This window comes from Rutidosis leptorrhynchoides, chromosome 6, assembly GCF_046630445.1.
Source record: "Rutidosis leptorrhynchoides isolate AG116_Rl617_1_P2 chromosome 6, CSIRO_AGI_Rlap_v1, whole genome shotgun sequence".
Taxonomy (NCBI): Eukaryota; Viridiplantae; Streptophyta; class Magnoliopsida; order Asterales; family Asteraceae; genus Rutidosis; species Rutidosis leptorrhynchoides.
Genome location: NC_092338.1, coordinates 137,791,553 through 137,806,039, shown reverse-complemented (window position 1 = coordinate 137,806,039; position 14,487 = coordinate 137,791,553).

Here is a 14,487-nt window from a genome sequence, read left to right as displayed (position 1 = left end):
CGCGATGTAACCAAATGTAATGTATTCGTCCAGATGGATTAGGATGGGTCATTAGAGTTTGCCACTTGATTTCATCTTAAACCTCATTTGTATCTTGACGATTACAATCTGCGTTCAAACCTTTCATGATTCTTGAAAACACCTCAATCTAGAAGATGAACCAACCGCACTTCATCTACGGAAGAAAAGATTGATGCATATAATTATGCACCTGAAAAACTCTTGGAACCTGGGTAAACGTTTAACACGTATCTGTGCTAGCCCCTTTGGCGTTGTTATTACCAGAAATAACTTTGCAATTCCTTTTCAAATTAGCCAATTTTGTCACAGCTCCAGCAAATCAACTTCGACTTTTTAGTCAGACTAGATTTATTATAACCTTGATACATATGCGTGCTCTTTTATTATTACCGGGGAACCTTTTATATTCCACCACATAATCAGCAGATGTACCAGCAACTTCATTGATCTTTGACTTTCCAAAAATCATTATTTTTATCGAAACCCCATTATCTACTCATCCGCATCTTGTAACAAGAATTGTCATACCAATTACCGGGAATCAGCAATCACTATTTTGAATCTCACAACGTTTCTACATCAACAGTTATATGTATACATATAACATTTATCTCTTAGAATTATGATCTTCCATTCGGAAATTCTGAAAAGCACCCAATCTACGAATCAATACTCTGAATTTTTGTAAAATTCTGATGAAGCAGCAAAAACTGTAAACGACTTTAACAGTCGGATGTTTGATGATAAAGAATAGTATGTTAGCAAAGCAGAAAAGTTGGAACTGAAAAATGGATTAAGCCAACCATGAAGGAGGCTGTGAACAAATCACAAAGTCTAAACCTGCCTTCAAAGAATCTAAATAATTCAGTATCTGTTGGAATCATTAAAGAATATGTTGCTTCTGACTCTACACCTTTACGGACAAATCTTATTCATCATCTATCGATATTAGAAATTCTAAGATATCGTCGTATATTTCATTATAAATATCCTCGATATTTCTGAAGATATTTTCATAACTGTTCTTATCTAAAATCATTTATCTCTTCGCGATATCTGCGTTACATCATAAAGGAAACTATTTTAGTTTCTAAATTCTGAAAAATTAGAATTTAAAATATGAATGTTTTTGAAGTAGTGTTGGGGACTGAAGCATGAGTTAGTATAATATAATGACACTTAATCAACGTGATTATATTACAGTAAGTCATGCTGAGTTTCTAATGAAACGTGATGATTCACAGACCATAGCGTCATCATGTGCCAGGTTACACGAATCTTACATTCTATCTAATCTATAAACATATCAAGAACATATCTTCTTGATATTTCTATCTTTTCTCTTGAATTCTGGTAATTTAACCAACCAAGATCGTAATACTACAATCTCTCTTAGAACATTAGCCATGTTCATTCGAAACTTCATACCTACGAATTCTGGACTATTATTCGATTGACTTAAAGTCGGGAAGAGGAAACAAAATTATGGAACTCCAAAATATAAAGGAAACGAAAAGGGTGGATTTATAGTGAAATATCCAACAATGCAATTGAGGCAGATTATCGTATTTAACCAAAGAAAATTCTAATTTCCTTAATTACCGAAGGATCAAATCTTATCACGAAGATTTTCTCTAAATCCCTTGAACTCCGGAAATCAATCCTATCTACGACAAAAGATATGACGAATCTACATTTATTCATTTCACACTTTTGTGATAACTTCACTCGTACTCCTCACAAAATTGAATTGTTTTGTCTATATTACTCGATGATGATAAACGCCTATTTTACAACTCATATACGTCATGAAAACATTCTTATTGTTATCTATGACGACCTCGATCAAATTTTGGGGACAAATTTTCTTTAACGGGTAGGTATTGTGACAACCCAGAAATTTCCGACCAAATTTAAACTTAATCTTTATATGTTTCCGACACGATAAGCAAAGCCTGTAATGTTGAGTCTCAAAAGTTTTGGAACTATATTCATGTAATCAATTACCCTTTGACCGTGCTCGACGATTCACGAACGTTTATGTGTATATAGATATGTATATATAATATATAGTTATGGTGATTGAAAACGTTAACAAAGTATTTGATGAATAATACTTTACATGAACGTATTTGTTCAATATATGTTTAATATATTTATCGACGGAAATTAAAAGATAATATCAAATGATTGAATTATCAGATACATTGTGATATGATAACGGGTCTCTGTTGTGAGGTCCACGTTGATTTGAGAAATCATTCCTTTTTAACGGTATTCGGAATAATTGGTAAAGTAATCTACCATTGAGAACAAAGTGTCAAATAATGAAAGTTAGACAAAAGTTAGTGGAGAATTGAATTTCATAATATTCAAATGATCTATTTTCAAACGTGCGGAAAAGTTTTTCGATATAATAGAATTTGATTAATAAAATGTCTTTGTAATTTGAATATACAATAAGTTGAATTATTAATTATTAGAGTTAAATATATAAATAGGGTTTCGAAATTATTTTATAAACGAAAGTAACGCTCAATTGTCATTTGATTGACAGCAAACGAGTTAAAAAGAAACTTATGTGATTTTAAAATAAACGGTTAGCCTAAAATGTGTTTTACAAATTATAGGCTTATTAAAAATGTATTTAGGAACTATTTGTTGAATTTTAAAACTTTTTATATTTTACTTGGGGTTGGGAGTGAATAATTAATGTAATTTTTATTTAATAGTTAATGACTGAATTTTATACCATAATGACTGAAATAAATAAAGGAAGTTAATGTAAAAATTTGAGAATTTTTCGAAGACTTTTATCCGCCACTGATTATCAACGGAGTACGGGATTAAATTCATAATTAGAGTGTCGGCAATTAGCTATGTTGCTGCACACATTTTTAAATCTAAATATAATTTTTTATGTTATTCTTTGAATCCCACTTGTTTAATTATTACTACAGTATCATTTGCTTTACTTTATAGCTACATGAAAATGGATATCAATTATCAACTCATTCTATTTTCTTTGCTATTCGTTCATAGTTCTATTTGAGCAAGATTAGAAAACAACTAAACCCAAATTCACCTTCTTTCCCTTCTATGTCCAGTCGACCCTCTTCTCCATCACCAGCACCGTTCACCATCTTCAACCCCCACCACGACAACCGTCAACTCCAAACATCACTAGAAACCACCAATCGAAACCATTCAAGCTGTTATTATGTCTTTTCCTTTCTGTTTTAATTCACGACACCATTCGAGCATCATTCATTGTTTTTGTTCTCCTCTTCGTTAAACAACAACCACCACAACCGTTTGTCATTGTTGTTATTTATATTTTCTTTTTGTTGTTTGTTTTGTTCTCTGTTGTAAACCCACATTGTACACCACCTTCATATTAAACCACCGTCAACAATCGTCCCTTGCTGTCTCCTTTTGGTATCTGTTTTGTTCAAACGGCAACCATTGTAGTGACCCGAACTTTTCCATGTTTATTTATATATTAAATGAAATTGTTATTTGCATGATTAAGTGTTTCCAACATGTTAAGCAATCAAACTTGTTAAGACTTGATTAATTGTAATAGGTTTTGTGACAACCCGGAAATTTCCAACCAAATTTAAACTTTAATCTTTATATGTTTCTGACACGATAAGCAATATTTGTTAAGTTAAATTGCAAGAATTTTAAACTATGTTCATACATTCATTCAACCTCGACCAAGTTCCAACGATTCACGAACCATTAAACGAATATGATTATATATGTATATGTGTATATATATTATAACTTGAAACGTAAACAAAATATTAGATTAAATACTTTATATGATTGTATCTGTTTCAAAATGTTTATCAATGGAATTAGAAGATAAGATCAAATGATTGAATTATCAGATATATTGAATTATGATTACAAGTCTCTGTTGAAAGGCCCACGTTGATTTGAGAAATCTTTCCATTTTAACAATATTCGGAAAATGGTAAAGTGATTTATAAATAAGAACAAATTGTCAATCATTGAGAACTAGACAAAGGATAGTAGAAGATTGAATCTCATAAAGACTTGATTGATCTATTTAGTTTCAAACGTACAAAAATGTTTTCAGTTTAAAAAGAACTTTATTATTAAAAAGTATATAACTTTTATAAATATCTAGAACCACTTTTGACAACTCATTACTTAACTAGTATGATAAAGATAACGATATTTATATTTTATTTTATTAAATATATATAACGATTTAAATTAATATTATATATATTTATACGCGTATTATACGTACATAGTTTTATACTTTTACTATACTTAAACTTTACCTTTACTTTATTTTTACTTTACTTTAACTTTAATAATTCACTTTAATAATTCATACTTTAATAATTCATACTTTAATAATTCACTTTAATAATTCATAATTTAATAATTCACTTTAATAATTCATACTTTAATAATTCACTTTAATAATTCAAAAATCTATTATAAATAGAATTCAATAGGTTTCATTATTTCATAGAAACTTGAAAATATTTTTCTCTAAACTCTCTCAATCGATTTACATATATATATATTTACTCCGTATTATTTCAAGATATTATTAGTATACATAAAATATTACGACGGAGTGCTGTCCGAGTGATTTCAAAATTATTTTTCGAGTAGGATAGGATTAAGGAAATTATGGATTATAGCTATGGAGGTGATTGAGTATGGTTCATGGGTATGCTCGTGAGGTCAATATAGTGTTTATCATTTCCGTTGCGTCTACGTACCTTTTCTGCAATATTGAATCTCAATATTGATACGTGAGTACTCATAATTTAACTTTTACATACTAATAGTGTATCCCTGACTAGTGCTCGAGTTTTTAGGATTATGCATGCTTGTACTTTTGATATTGCCCTTAGACATGTTAGGTTGAATATTGAATTAGTTACACTTGCGGTTGAGATAAGGTATAAGATATGCATGTCCTTGGAAAGCTAGCGAAAAATTAAGGACTTTTCCTTTAGATATCGAATGGTCTCGATGAACGGATTAGAAGTTATAATCAATTAAATTTTCGATATTTTTATTAAAAATGATTATTATTATCGTCGTTTTTATCGTCGTTCTAGTTTTATCTTATTATTATCATTATTATTATCTTTATCAATAAAAGGGATTTATCATTAAAAATTGTTATTTTTTTTATTATTACTATCATTATCATCGTTAAAGTTATAATTAGTATTATTATTATCCAATTATTATTATTATTATTATTATTATTATTATTATTATTATTATTATTATTATTATTATTATTATTATTATTATTATTATTATTATTATTTTTATTATTAGTATTATTATTATTATTATTATTATTATTATTATCATTATTAATGTATATATCATTATTTAAAAATGGTTATTGTTATTGTTATTATTATTATTACTATATTATCATTAAGATAATTATTAGTATTATCGTTAATAATGTTATAGTAACTATCATTATTAATATTAGTGTAATTAAAACAAATATTTGTAACACCTAATTATTTTGATTACTATTATTATCATTATTATGAACACGATATAAAAGACGATTAAAAGCAATTAAACAAAACGAGTAGGAAATAATGAGTAAGAGTATCATGATGAAATTAAAATATTATAAGATATTGATTTAGATAAAATTATCATTCTTATTATTTTTATCATTACTATTATTATTAAAAGTATCGTTAGTATTAAAACTATCATTTTAACGAAAATTATCATTTTAATAGAAATGTCATTGTTACTATAAAATATCATTATTATTATTATTTTAAATAGAATTATTATTTTAAAGATAATATTAAAAATTTATCGTAAATATTAAAGTTATCATAAATAGAATTATCGTTTTATCATAATGTCATCTTAGTAATTATAAATATTGATATTTTTATAATAATAATAATTATTATAAAATAATACAACTTTTACTTACTATCATTATAGAAATTATTTTATCAAATAAATATGTGATACAAACATATTTTACTACGTGTAATAACTTACTTTAATAATACCTATCATATTATCTTTATGATATTAAATGAACCCTATAAATTTTATTACTTAATATATATAAAAGTATATTATATTATATAAATTTAATATAAAATTTTATTTATTAATAAATAAATTATATTATTTACTCTAATAAATCTTTTAAAAATATTTTAAAATATAAAACGACGATATTTAAACTATATATTAATCGTGTATAGATTTTTGGAAATTATTTTGAGTCAAATTTACTTTTGTTGACTTTTGCATATTAGTCTCGAGCATTAGGATTGTGGTACACTAAGACTTGACCTAATTTGTTAGACAAATATTGACCAACACATAATTATATATAATTAATTTAGGTTCGTGAATCCGAGGCCAACCTTGCACTTGTTCAATGACGTTATATGTATTTTTACTACGAAATACAGTATGGTGAGTTTCATTTGCCTTTTTTCCCTTTATATTTTTGGGACTGAGAATACATGCGCTTTTATAAATTTTTGACGAAATAGACACAAGTAATTGAAACTACATTCTATGGTTGAATTATCGAAATCGAATATGCCCTTTTTTATTAAAGTTAGTAATCTAAGAATTAGGGAACAGACACCCTAATTGACGCGAATCCTAAAGATAGATCTATTGGGCCTAACAAACCCCATCCAAAGTACCGGATGCTTTAGTACTTCGAAATTTATATCATGTCCGAAGGAGGATCCCGGAATGATAGGGGATATTCTTATATGTATCTAGTTAATGTCGGTTACCAGGTGTTCACCATATGAATGATTATTTTTGTCTCTATGCATGGGACGTATATTTAAGAGAACTGGAAATGAAATTCTTGTGGTCTATAAAAATGATGGAAATAAATGATTATGATAAACTAATGAACTCACCAACCTTTTGGTTGACACTTTAAAGCATGTTTATTCTCAGGTGTTAAAGAAATCTTCCGCTGTGCATCTGCTCATTTTAAAGATATTACTTGGAGTCTTTCATAGCATATTTCGAAGAACGTTGCATTTGAGTCATTGAGTTCATCAAAGATTATTATTAAATCAATTTATAGTTGGATAGTGGATATTATGAAATGGTATGCATGACAGTCAATTTTCGATGTAAAGAAAGTTTGTCTTTTAAAAACGAATGCAATGTTTGTAAAATGTATCATATAGAGGTCAAATACCTCGCAATGTAATCAACTATTGTGAATCGTTTATAATGTATATGAACGGGTCCTTTCAGTTAGTATCAGAGCGGTGGTCTTAGCGAACCAGATCTGCGTTAGTGTGTCTAACTGATAAGTCGATAAGATGCATTAGTGTGTCTGGACTTCGACCGTGTCTGCATGTCAAAAGTTTTGCTTATCATTTTGTGTCAAAAATTAACTACTTATCATCCTCAGGAAATTACCTGCTTATCATTTTTAGTCCAAGACACGTCTTGCTGCATTGATTGCATGAATAGTGTATAGACAAAAATTCATAACTTAGCATATCTGCTAAATCATATCTTATCGTATCTGTTACTTTAAACTTTGCCTGACATATCCCGCAAAGTCCTCCGTAATCTACGAAATCTTTTGATCTATATATATATATATATATATATATATATATATATATATATATATATATATATATATATATATATATATATATATATATATATATATATATATATATATATATATATATATTCTATGTAATTAGAATACCATCCGTTAGCCAAAATCATTTCATATCGAAAAAAAAAAATCCTTTATCCAATCCTACGAAATGGAATTCGTCATCAGTTCAAGTCACTCAGATTCCGAAATGGAATCCCATTCAAGCTCCGAAAGCTGTGTGACCGGAATAGATCAACCAATCAGTCATTACCTATTCTAGATGAATTGGGGATGGGTTCGTAGCCTCCTCAATCATTGGAGACAAGAAGAATGTGATCCCTTCCATCCACCACATTGCCCTCTTGATGAAGAACTTGAAGCACTTACCGTGAACCTGTCCGAAACACCATTTTCTCACTCATTTCCAGAGTATCTCGTCACGATTATATATTACATCAAATTTTAGATTTTATTTATCCGCTCGTCCGAACCGACAATCACCCCGGTGTAATAGAAGAAGTCAACGAGCTTCACGCTCGGGTAGTGGCTTTGGAGAATATGGTGCAGAGATTATAAACACCAGCAGAAACATCAGCAGCATAACCAGTACCACCATCATCAACGCCAACAGTACCATTACCGCCTCCAACCACAACCGCGTCGTAAACCTCAACTTCACAATCTGTCCCACGAGCATCAACGTCATACGCACTATAGATACCAAGGAGTACCAACAACAATAACTGACAAAGTATTAATTCATAACTTCATTGGAGAAACATTCCGTGGCGATTATGTAATCTCTAAAGTCTTAGAGATTATCTAATCTAGCCCTAACCATAAATCAGTTAAGCGAACCAAAATGATAGAAGGAAGAGTAGAAACCCTGACAAAAATGGTGTGTGATTAACAAGCTAAACTTGCTTTACCAATAGCATCAACAGTACCATCAGCGTTACCAGCATCGTCAGTACAGTCAACATCCGAATCAACAACACCGATAACATCACAAACTCCGTCAGTTCAAGAATCACTGTGGACATCATTACGAATCAATAACGTATATATTGTATCAACGAGTTATGAAGAATTAACTCATTCCCTCTGAAGAAATTATATGTATATTATATATATATATATATATATATATATATATATATATATATATATATTGAAATAAATCTTTCCGTGCTAAGCTATTGTGTGTGAATCTTAACTACTCGGTTAATTCATATTACAAATATGCAATAATGTACGTCCTTCGACCGCAACTTAACCAGCGTTAACTACAATCTCTGTCGCAATTCAATAAATTCCAATTCATAATAAATCAAGTATATATTTGATTTTACACTTCATCATCGATGTACCCGAAACTTTTCAGATAACATCATTCGTACTTTGCGAAATTCACAAGAATTCCACGAACCGAACATCATACATCAACAAATAACGAAGTATTGATTCATAATTTCAATGTCATTAAAGAAATACTGCGTAAAAGTTATGTACTTTTTAAAGCCTTTAGGGATTATTCAATTCTAGTTTCAACCGTAAATCAAATGAGTTTAATTTAACATTAACTCATTAAATCTATGTTACATTTGAAGAAAATATACATATATATATTTTCATAAAGACTGTAATAAAATTCTTTTGTACAAAATATTAATTGTGAAATTTTTTTTTAACGGGTAGGTAATACCCGAGAGATATATAAATTCACAATTAATATGTTACATTCTTCGAATCTGATTCAGCAAATCATCCATTATACTCCCTACTTTCACAACAATATACATTCTTTTATAGAAATCAAAACAACCATACTCATTCAAAATTTAATTGCATATTCTGATTTTGAAATCTCAAAATTCAACTTGAGATATGACCAAAATCATCACTCTTAGATCCTTACATCTTTCACAAGCTATATTTTGACTTCAAAACTGTGTTAGAACATCAAATGTATGTTAACGATTACAATCTGTGTTCAAACCCTTCGAAAATTTCTGAAGACACTTCGAATGATGAGCAATCGAGATGATGATCCAACCACATGTTACCCACAGTTATGTACCCGAAAAACTCTTGAAACCAAAGTAAAAGTTTAAACAACGTATCCGCGTCAGATTCTTTGGCATTTATTAGCAAAAATAACTTTGCGACTCCTATTCAAAGTAGCCAGTTTGTCACAGCTCCAGCAAGTCAACTTTAACTTTTCAGTCAGACTAACCTTATTATAACCTGGAGATATACACCATCGTTACCAGGGAACCTTTTACATTCCACCACATTATTAGCAGATGTACCAACAACTTCATTACCCTTTGACTTTAGCCTCTCCAAAAAGTCATTATAATTATTCGTTGAAACCCCATCATTTACTCATTCGCATCTTGTAATGAGAATTGCCATACGAATCATTGGGAATTAGCAATCAGTATTTTGAAATCTCGCAGGATGTCTACGCCAACAGTTATATGTGTATATATAACGTCTATCTTCTGGACTTAATTTGAATGTGAAGTTTCTGAAAAATACTCCGAACTACGAATTGGTTCTTCGAAAATGGAAAAAAAAAATGCTGATGAAGCAGCAAAAACTATAAACGACTTTAAACGGTAAAAGCTGGATGATAATGATGAAGTGTGCTGGCAAAGCGCAGAAAAAGAGAAGTTTCGGAACTGGAAAACGGATTGAGCAAAATAGGAAGGAGGCTGTGGACAAATTACAAAGACTGAACCTGACTTCAAAGGATCCAAATGATTCAGTACCTGCTGAAGTCATTAACGAATACCTTGCTCCTGACTCTAAACCCCTGCGGACAATATTCTTCATCATCCTCTGATATTAGAAATTCTAAAATATCATCATATCTTTCATTATAAATATCCTCCATATTTCTGAAGATATTTTCTTAATTTTTTCTTATTTGAAATCATTTACCTCTTCGCGCTATCTGTATTACATCATAAAAGAAACTATTTTAGTTTCTAAATTCTGAAACATTCAAGTTTAAAATAGGATTATTTTGAAGTAATGTTGGGAACTGAAGCATGAATTAGTATAATATAATGACACTTGATCAATGTGATTATATTACAGTAAGTCATGCTGAGTTTCTAAATGGAATGTGATGATCCACAGATCATAACATCATCATGTGCCATGTTATACGACTCTTGTATTCTATTTAACCTCTAAAATATCAAGAAAATATTTCTTGATGATTCGGCCTTTTCCAAGGTATTCTAGTAATTTGACAAGTCAAGATCGTGCCATCACAATTTCCTTCATAGAACATTAACAATGTTCATTTCGAAATTCATATCTGTGAATTCTGGACCATTACAAGCGGTGCTTAATCGCAAGAAAAAGAAACAAAAGGACAAAACTCTGAAATAGAAATTGGAGAATAAATTTCAGCAAATAAAAGAGAGCATTAACTGTGAATGATAATGATTATAGAAGACAGAAGCAGAGACTTTGAAATATAAGGGAACATATAAATCCCAACGACAAAACAGAAATTATAAACCATATATATCGATGCATATAGCAATATAAAGACACGGGAGAACTAGAAACACTATAAACCCAAGAGTATAGTAGAAGTAAATAGATTCTTCCGGCGGTAGATGAAAAAGAAGAATGACCGATATGAAAGTTAGAAGTATATCGAGAATCAGAACTGGATGGAGCATATTGATGAATACTTTAAAATATGAGTTGAGGGGGAAAGAATAGAAGGTGATGAAATATGACTAGGAACTTAGAAATCAACAGATTTAACTCACACAATGGTGGAATAAGTGAATCAAACCCTCTAGTGAATAGGTTAAGTTTTTTTTGATTAATTTAGTCAAACCACAACTAAACCAAGTGTGATTAGATCAACACCTAGAGCTATTATTCACCACCTGGGTGATTTGGACTGAGAGAGAATCGGAGGAACTCACTAGATCTGAGTGTGTGTACCAAATGAGAGGCTTAACCTAAAATGAAGAACATAAGACTTTATATACCCCTGCTGTTAACTCACCTATACGATTCATTCATCACATGTACGAGTTGGCTTCATCAGCCGTACAGGTGATCACTCACTCGTGTCTTCTCATTTAGGTTGTAATTGTGACTTAGCTCAGCATCAACCGTGCGTATGAGCCTGTCAGCTGTATTAGTGAGGCTTCACTAGTACGTCTGACTAAGTCTAACATAGTGAAACATCTAAATCTCATTCCTGCAGTTCCTGTAACCACATACAAACACGGATAGGATAATAACGAGCAATCATGGTGGCCTGTAAACTGTTGTACCTGCAATGGACGTGGGTAGATGTCTAGGGACTTGCATAAAATGCATCAACAGAAGGTGTGAGTTGTAAGGAAATGAAAGAGGTGAATTTATAAGAAAATCTCCGACAGAACAATTAAAATGGACGATCGCATTTAAAGCGGATCCTAATTCCCTTGATTACCGGAGAGTCAATTCTTATTAAGAAGATTTTCTTCAAATCCCTTGAAATCTGGGAATCAATCATATCTACGTCAAATGATAAGATGAATCTACACTTACTCATTTCACTCTTCTATGTTAGCTTCATTCGTACTCTTCATATAAATGGATTGTTTATCCAAATTATTCGCTGATGATAAAACTCTAATTTTCAGCCCGTATGCAGCATGAAAACATACTTATTATCATTCACGACCTTTCCACTCAAATTTCGGGACGAAATTTCTTTAACGGGTAGGTACTGTGACAACCCGGAAATTTCCAACCAAATTTAAACTTTAATCTTTATATGTTTCTGACACGATAAGCAATATTTGTTAAGTTAAATTGCAAGAATTTTAAACTATGTTCATACATTCATTCAACCTCGACCAAGTTCCAACGATTCACGAACCATTAAACGAATATGATTATATATGTATATGTGTATATATATTATAACTTGAAACGTAAACAAAATATTAGATTAAATACTTTATATGATTGTATCTGTTTCAAAATGTTTATCAATGGAATTAGAAGATAAGATCAAATGATTGAATTATCAGATATATTGAATTATGATTACAAGTCTCTGTTGAAAGGCCCACGTTGATTTGAGAAATCTTTCCATTTTAACAATATTCGGAAAATGGTAAAGTGATTTATAAATAAGAACAAATTGTCAATCATTGAGAACTAGACAAAGGATAGTGGAAGATTGAGTCTCATAAAGACTTGATGGATCTATTTAGTTTCAAACGTACAAAAATGTTTTCAGTTTAAAAAGAACTTTATTATTAAAAAGTATATAACTTTTATAAATATCTAGAACCACTTTTGACAACTCATTACTTAACTAGTATGATAAAGATAACGATATTTATATTTTATTTTATTAAATATATATAACGATTTAAATTAATATTATATATATTTATACGCGTATTATACGTACATAGTTTTATACTTTTACTATACTTAAACTTTACCTTTACTTTATTTTTACTTTACTTTAATAATTCATACTTTAATAATTCATACTTTAATAATTCACTTTAATAATTCATACTTTAATAATTCACTTTAATAATTCATACTTTAATAATTCACTTTAATAATTCAAAAATCTATTATAAATAGAATTCAATAGGTTTCATTATTTCATAGAAACTTGAAAATATTTTTCTCTAAACTCTCTCAATCGATTTACATATATATATATTTACTCCGTATTATTTCAAGATATTATTAGTATACATAAAATATTACGACGGAGTGCTGTCCGAGTGATTTCAAAATTATTTTTCGAGTAGGATAGGATTAAGGAAATTATGGGTTATAGCTATGGAGGTGATTGAGTATGGTTCATGGGTATGCTCGTGAGGTCAATATAGTGTTTATCATTTCCGTTGCGTCTACGTACCTTTCCTGCAATATTGAATCTCAATATTGATACGTGAGTACTCATAATTTAACTTTTACATACTAATAGTGTATCCCTGACTAGTGCTCGAGTATTTAGGATTATGCATGCTTGTACTTTTGATATTGCCCTTAGACATGTTAGGTTGAATATTGAATTAGTTACACTTGCGGTTGAGATAAGGTATAAGATATGCATGTCCTTGGAAAGCTAGCGAAAAATTAAGGACTTTTCCTTTAGATATCGAATGGTTTCGATGAACGGATTAGAAGTTATAATCAATTGAATTTTCGATATTTTTATTAAAAATGATTATTATTATCGTCATTTTTATCGTCGTTCTAGTTTTATCTTATTATTATCAGTATTATTATCTTTATCAATAAAAGGGATTTATCATTAAAAATTGTTATTTTTTTTATTATTACTATCATTATCATCGTTAAAGTTATAATTAGTATTATTATTATCCAATTATTATTATTATTATTATTATTATGATTATTATTATTATTATTATTATTATTAGTATTATTAGTATTATTATTATTATTATTATTATCATTATTAATGTCTATATCATTATTTAAAAATGGTTATTGTTATTGTTATTATTATTATTACTATATTATCATTAAGATAATTATTAGTATTATCGTTAATAATGTTATAGTAACTATCATTATTAATATTAGTGTAATTAAAACAAATATTTGTAACACCTAATTATTTTGATTACTATTATTATCATTATTATGAACACGATATAAAAGACGATTAAAAGCTATTAAACGAAATGAGTAGGAAATAATGAGTAAGAGTATCATGATGAAATTAAAATATTATAAGATATTGATTTAGATAAAATTATCATTCTTAT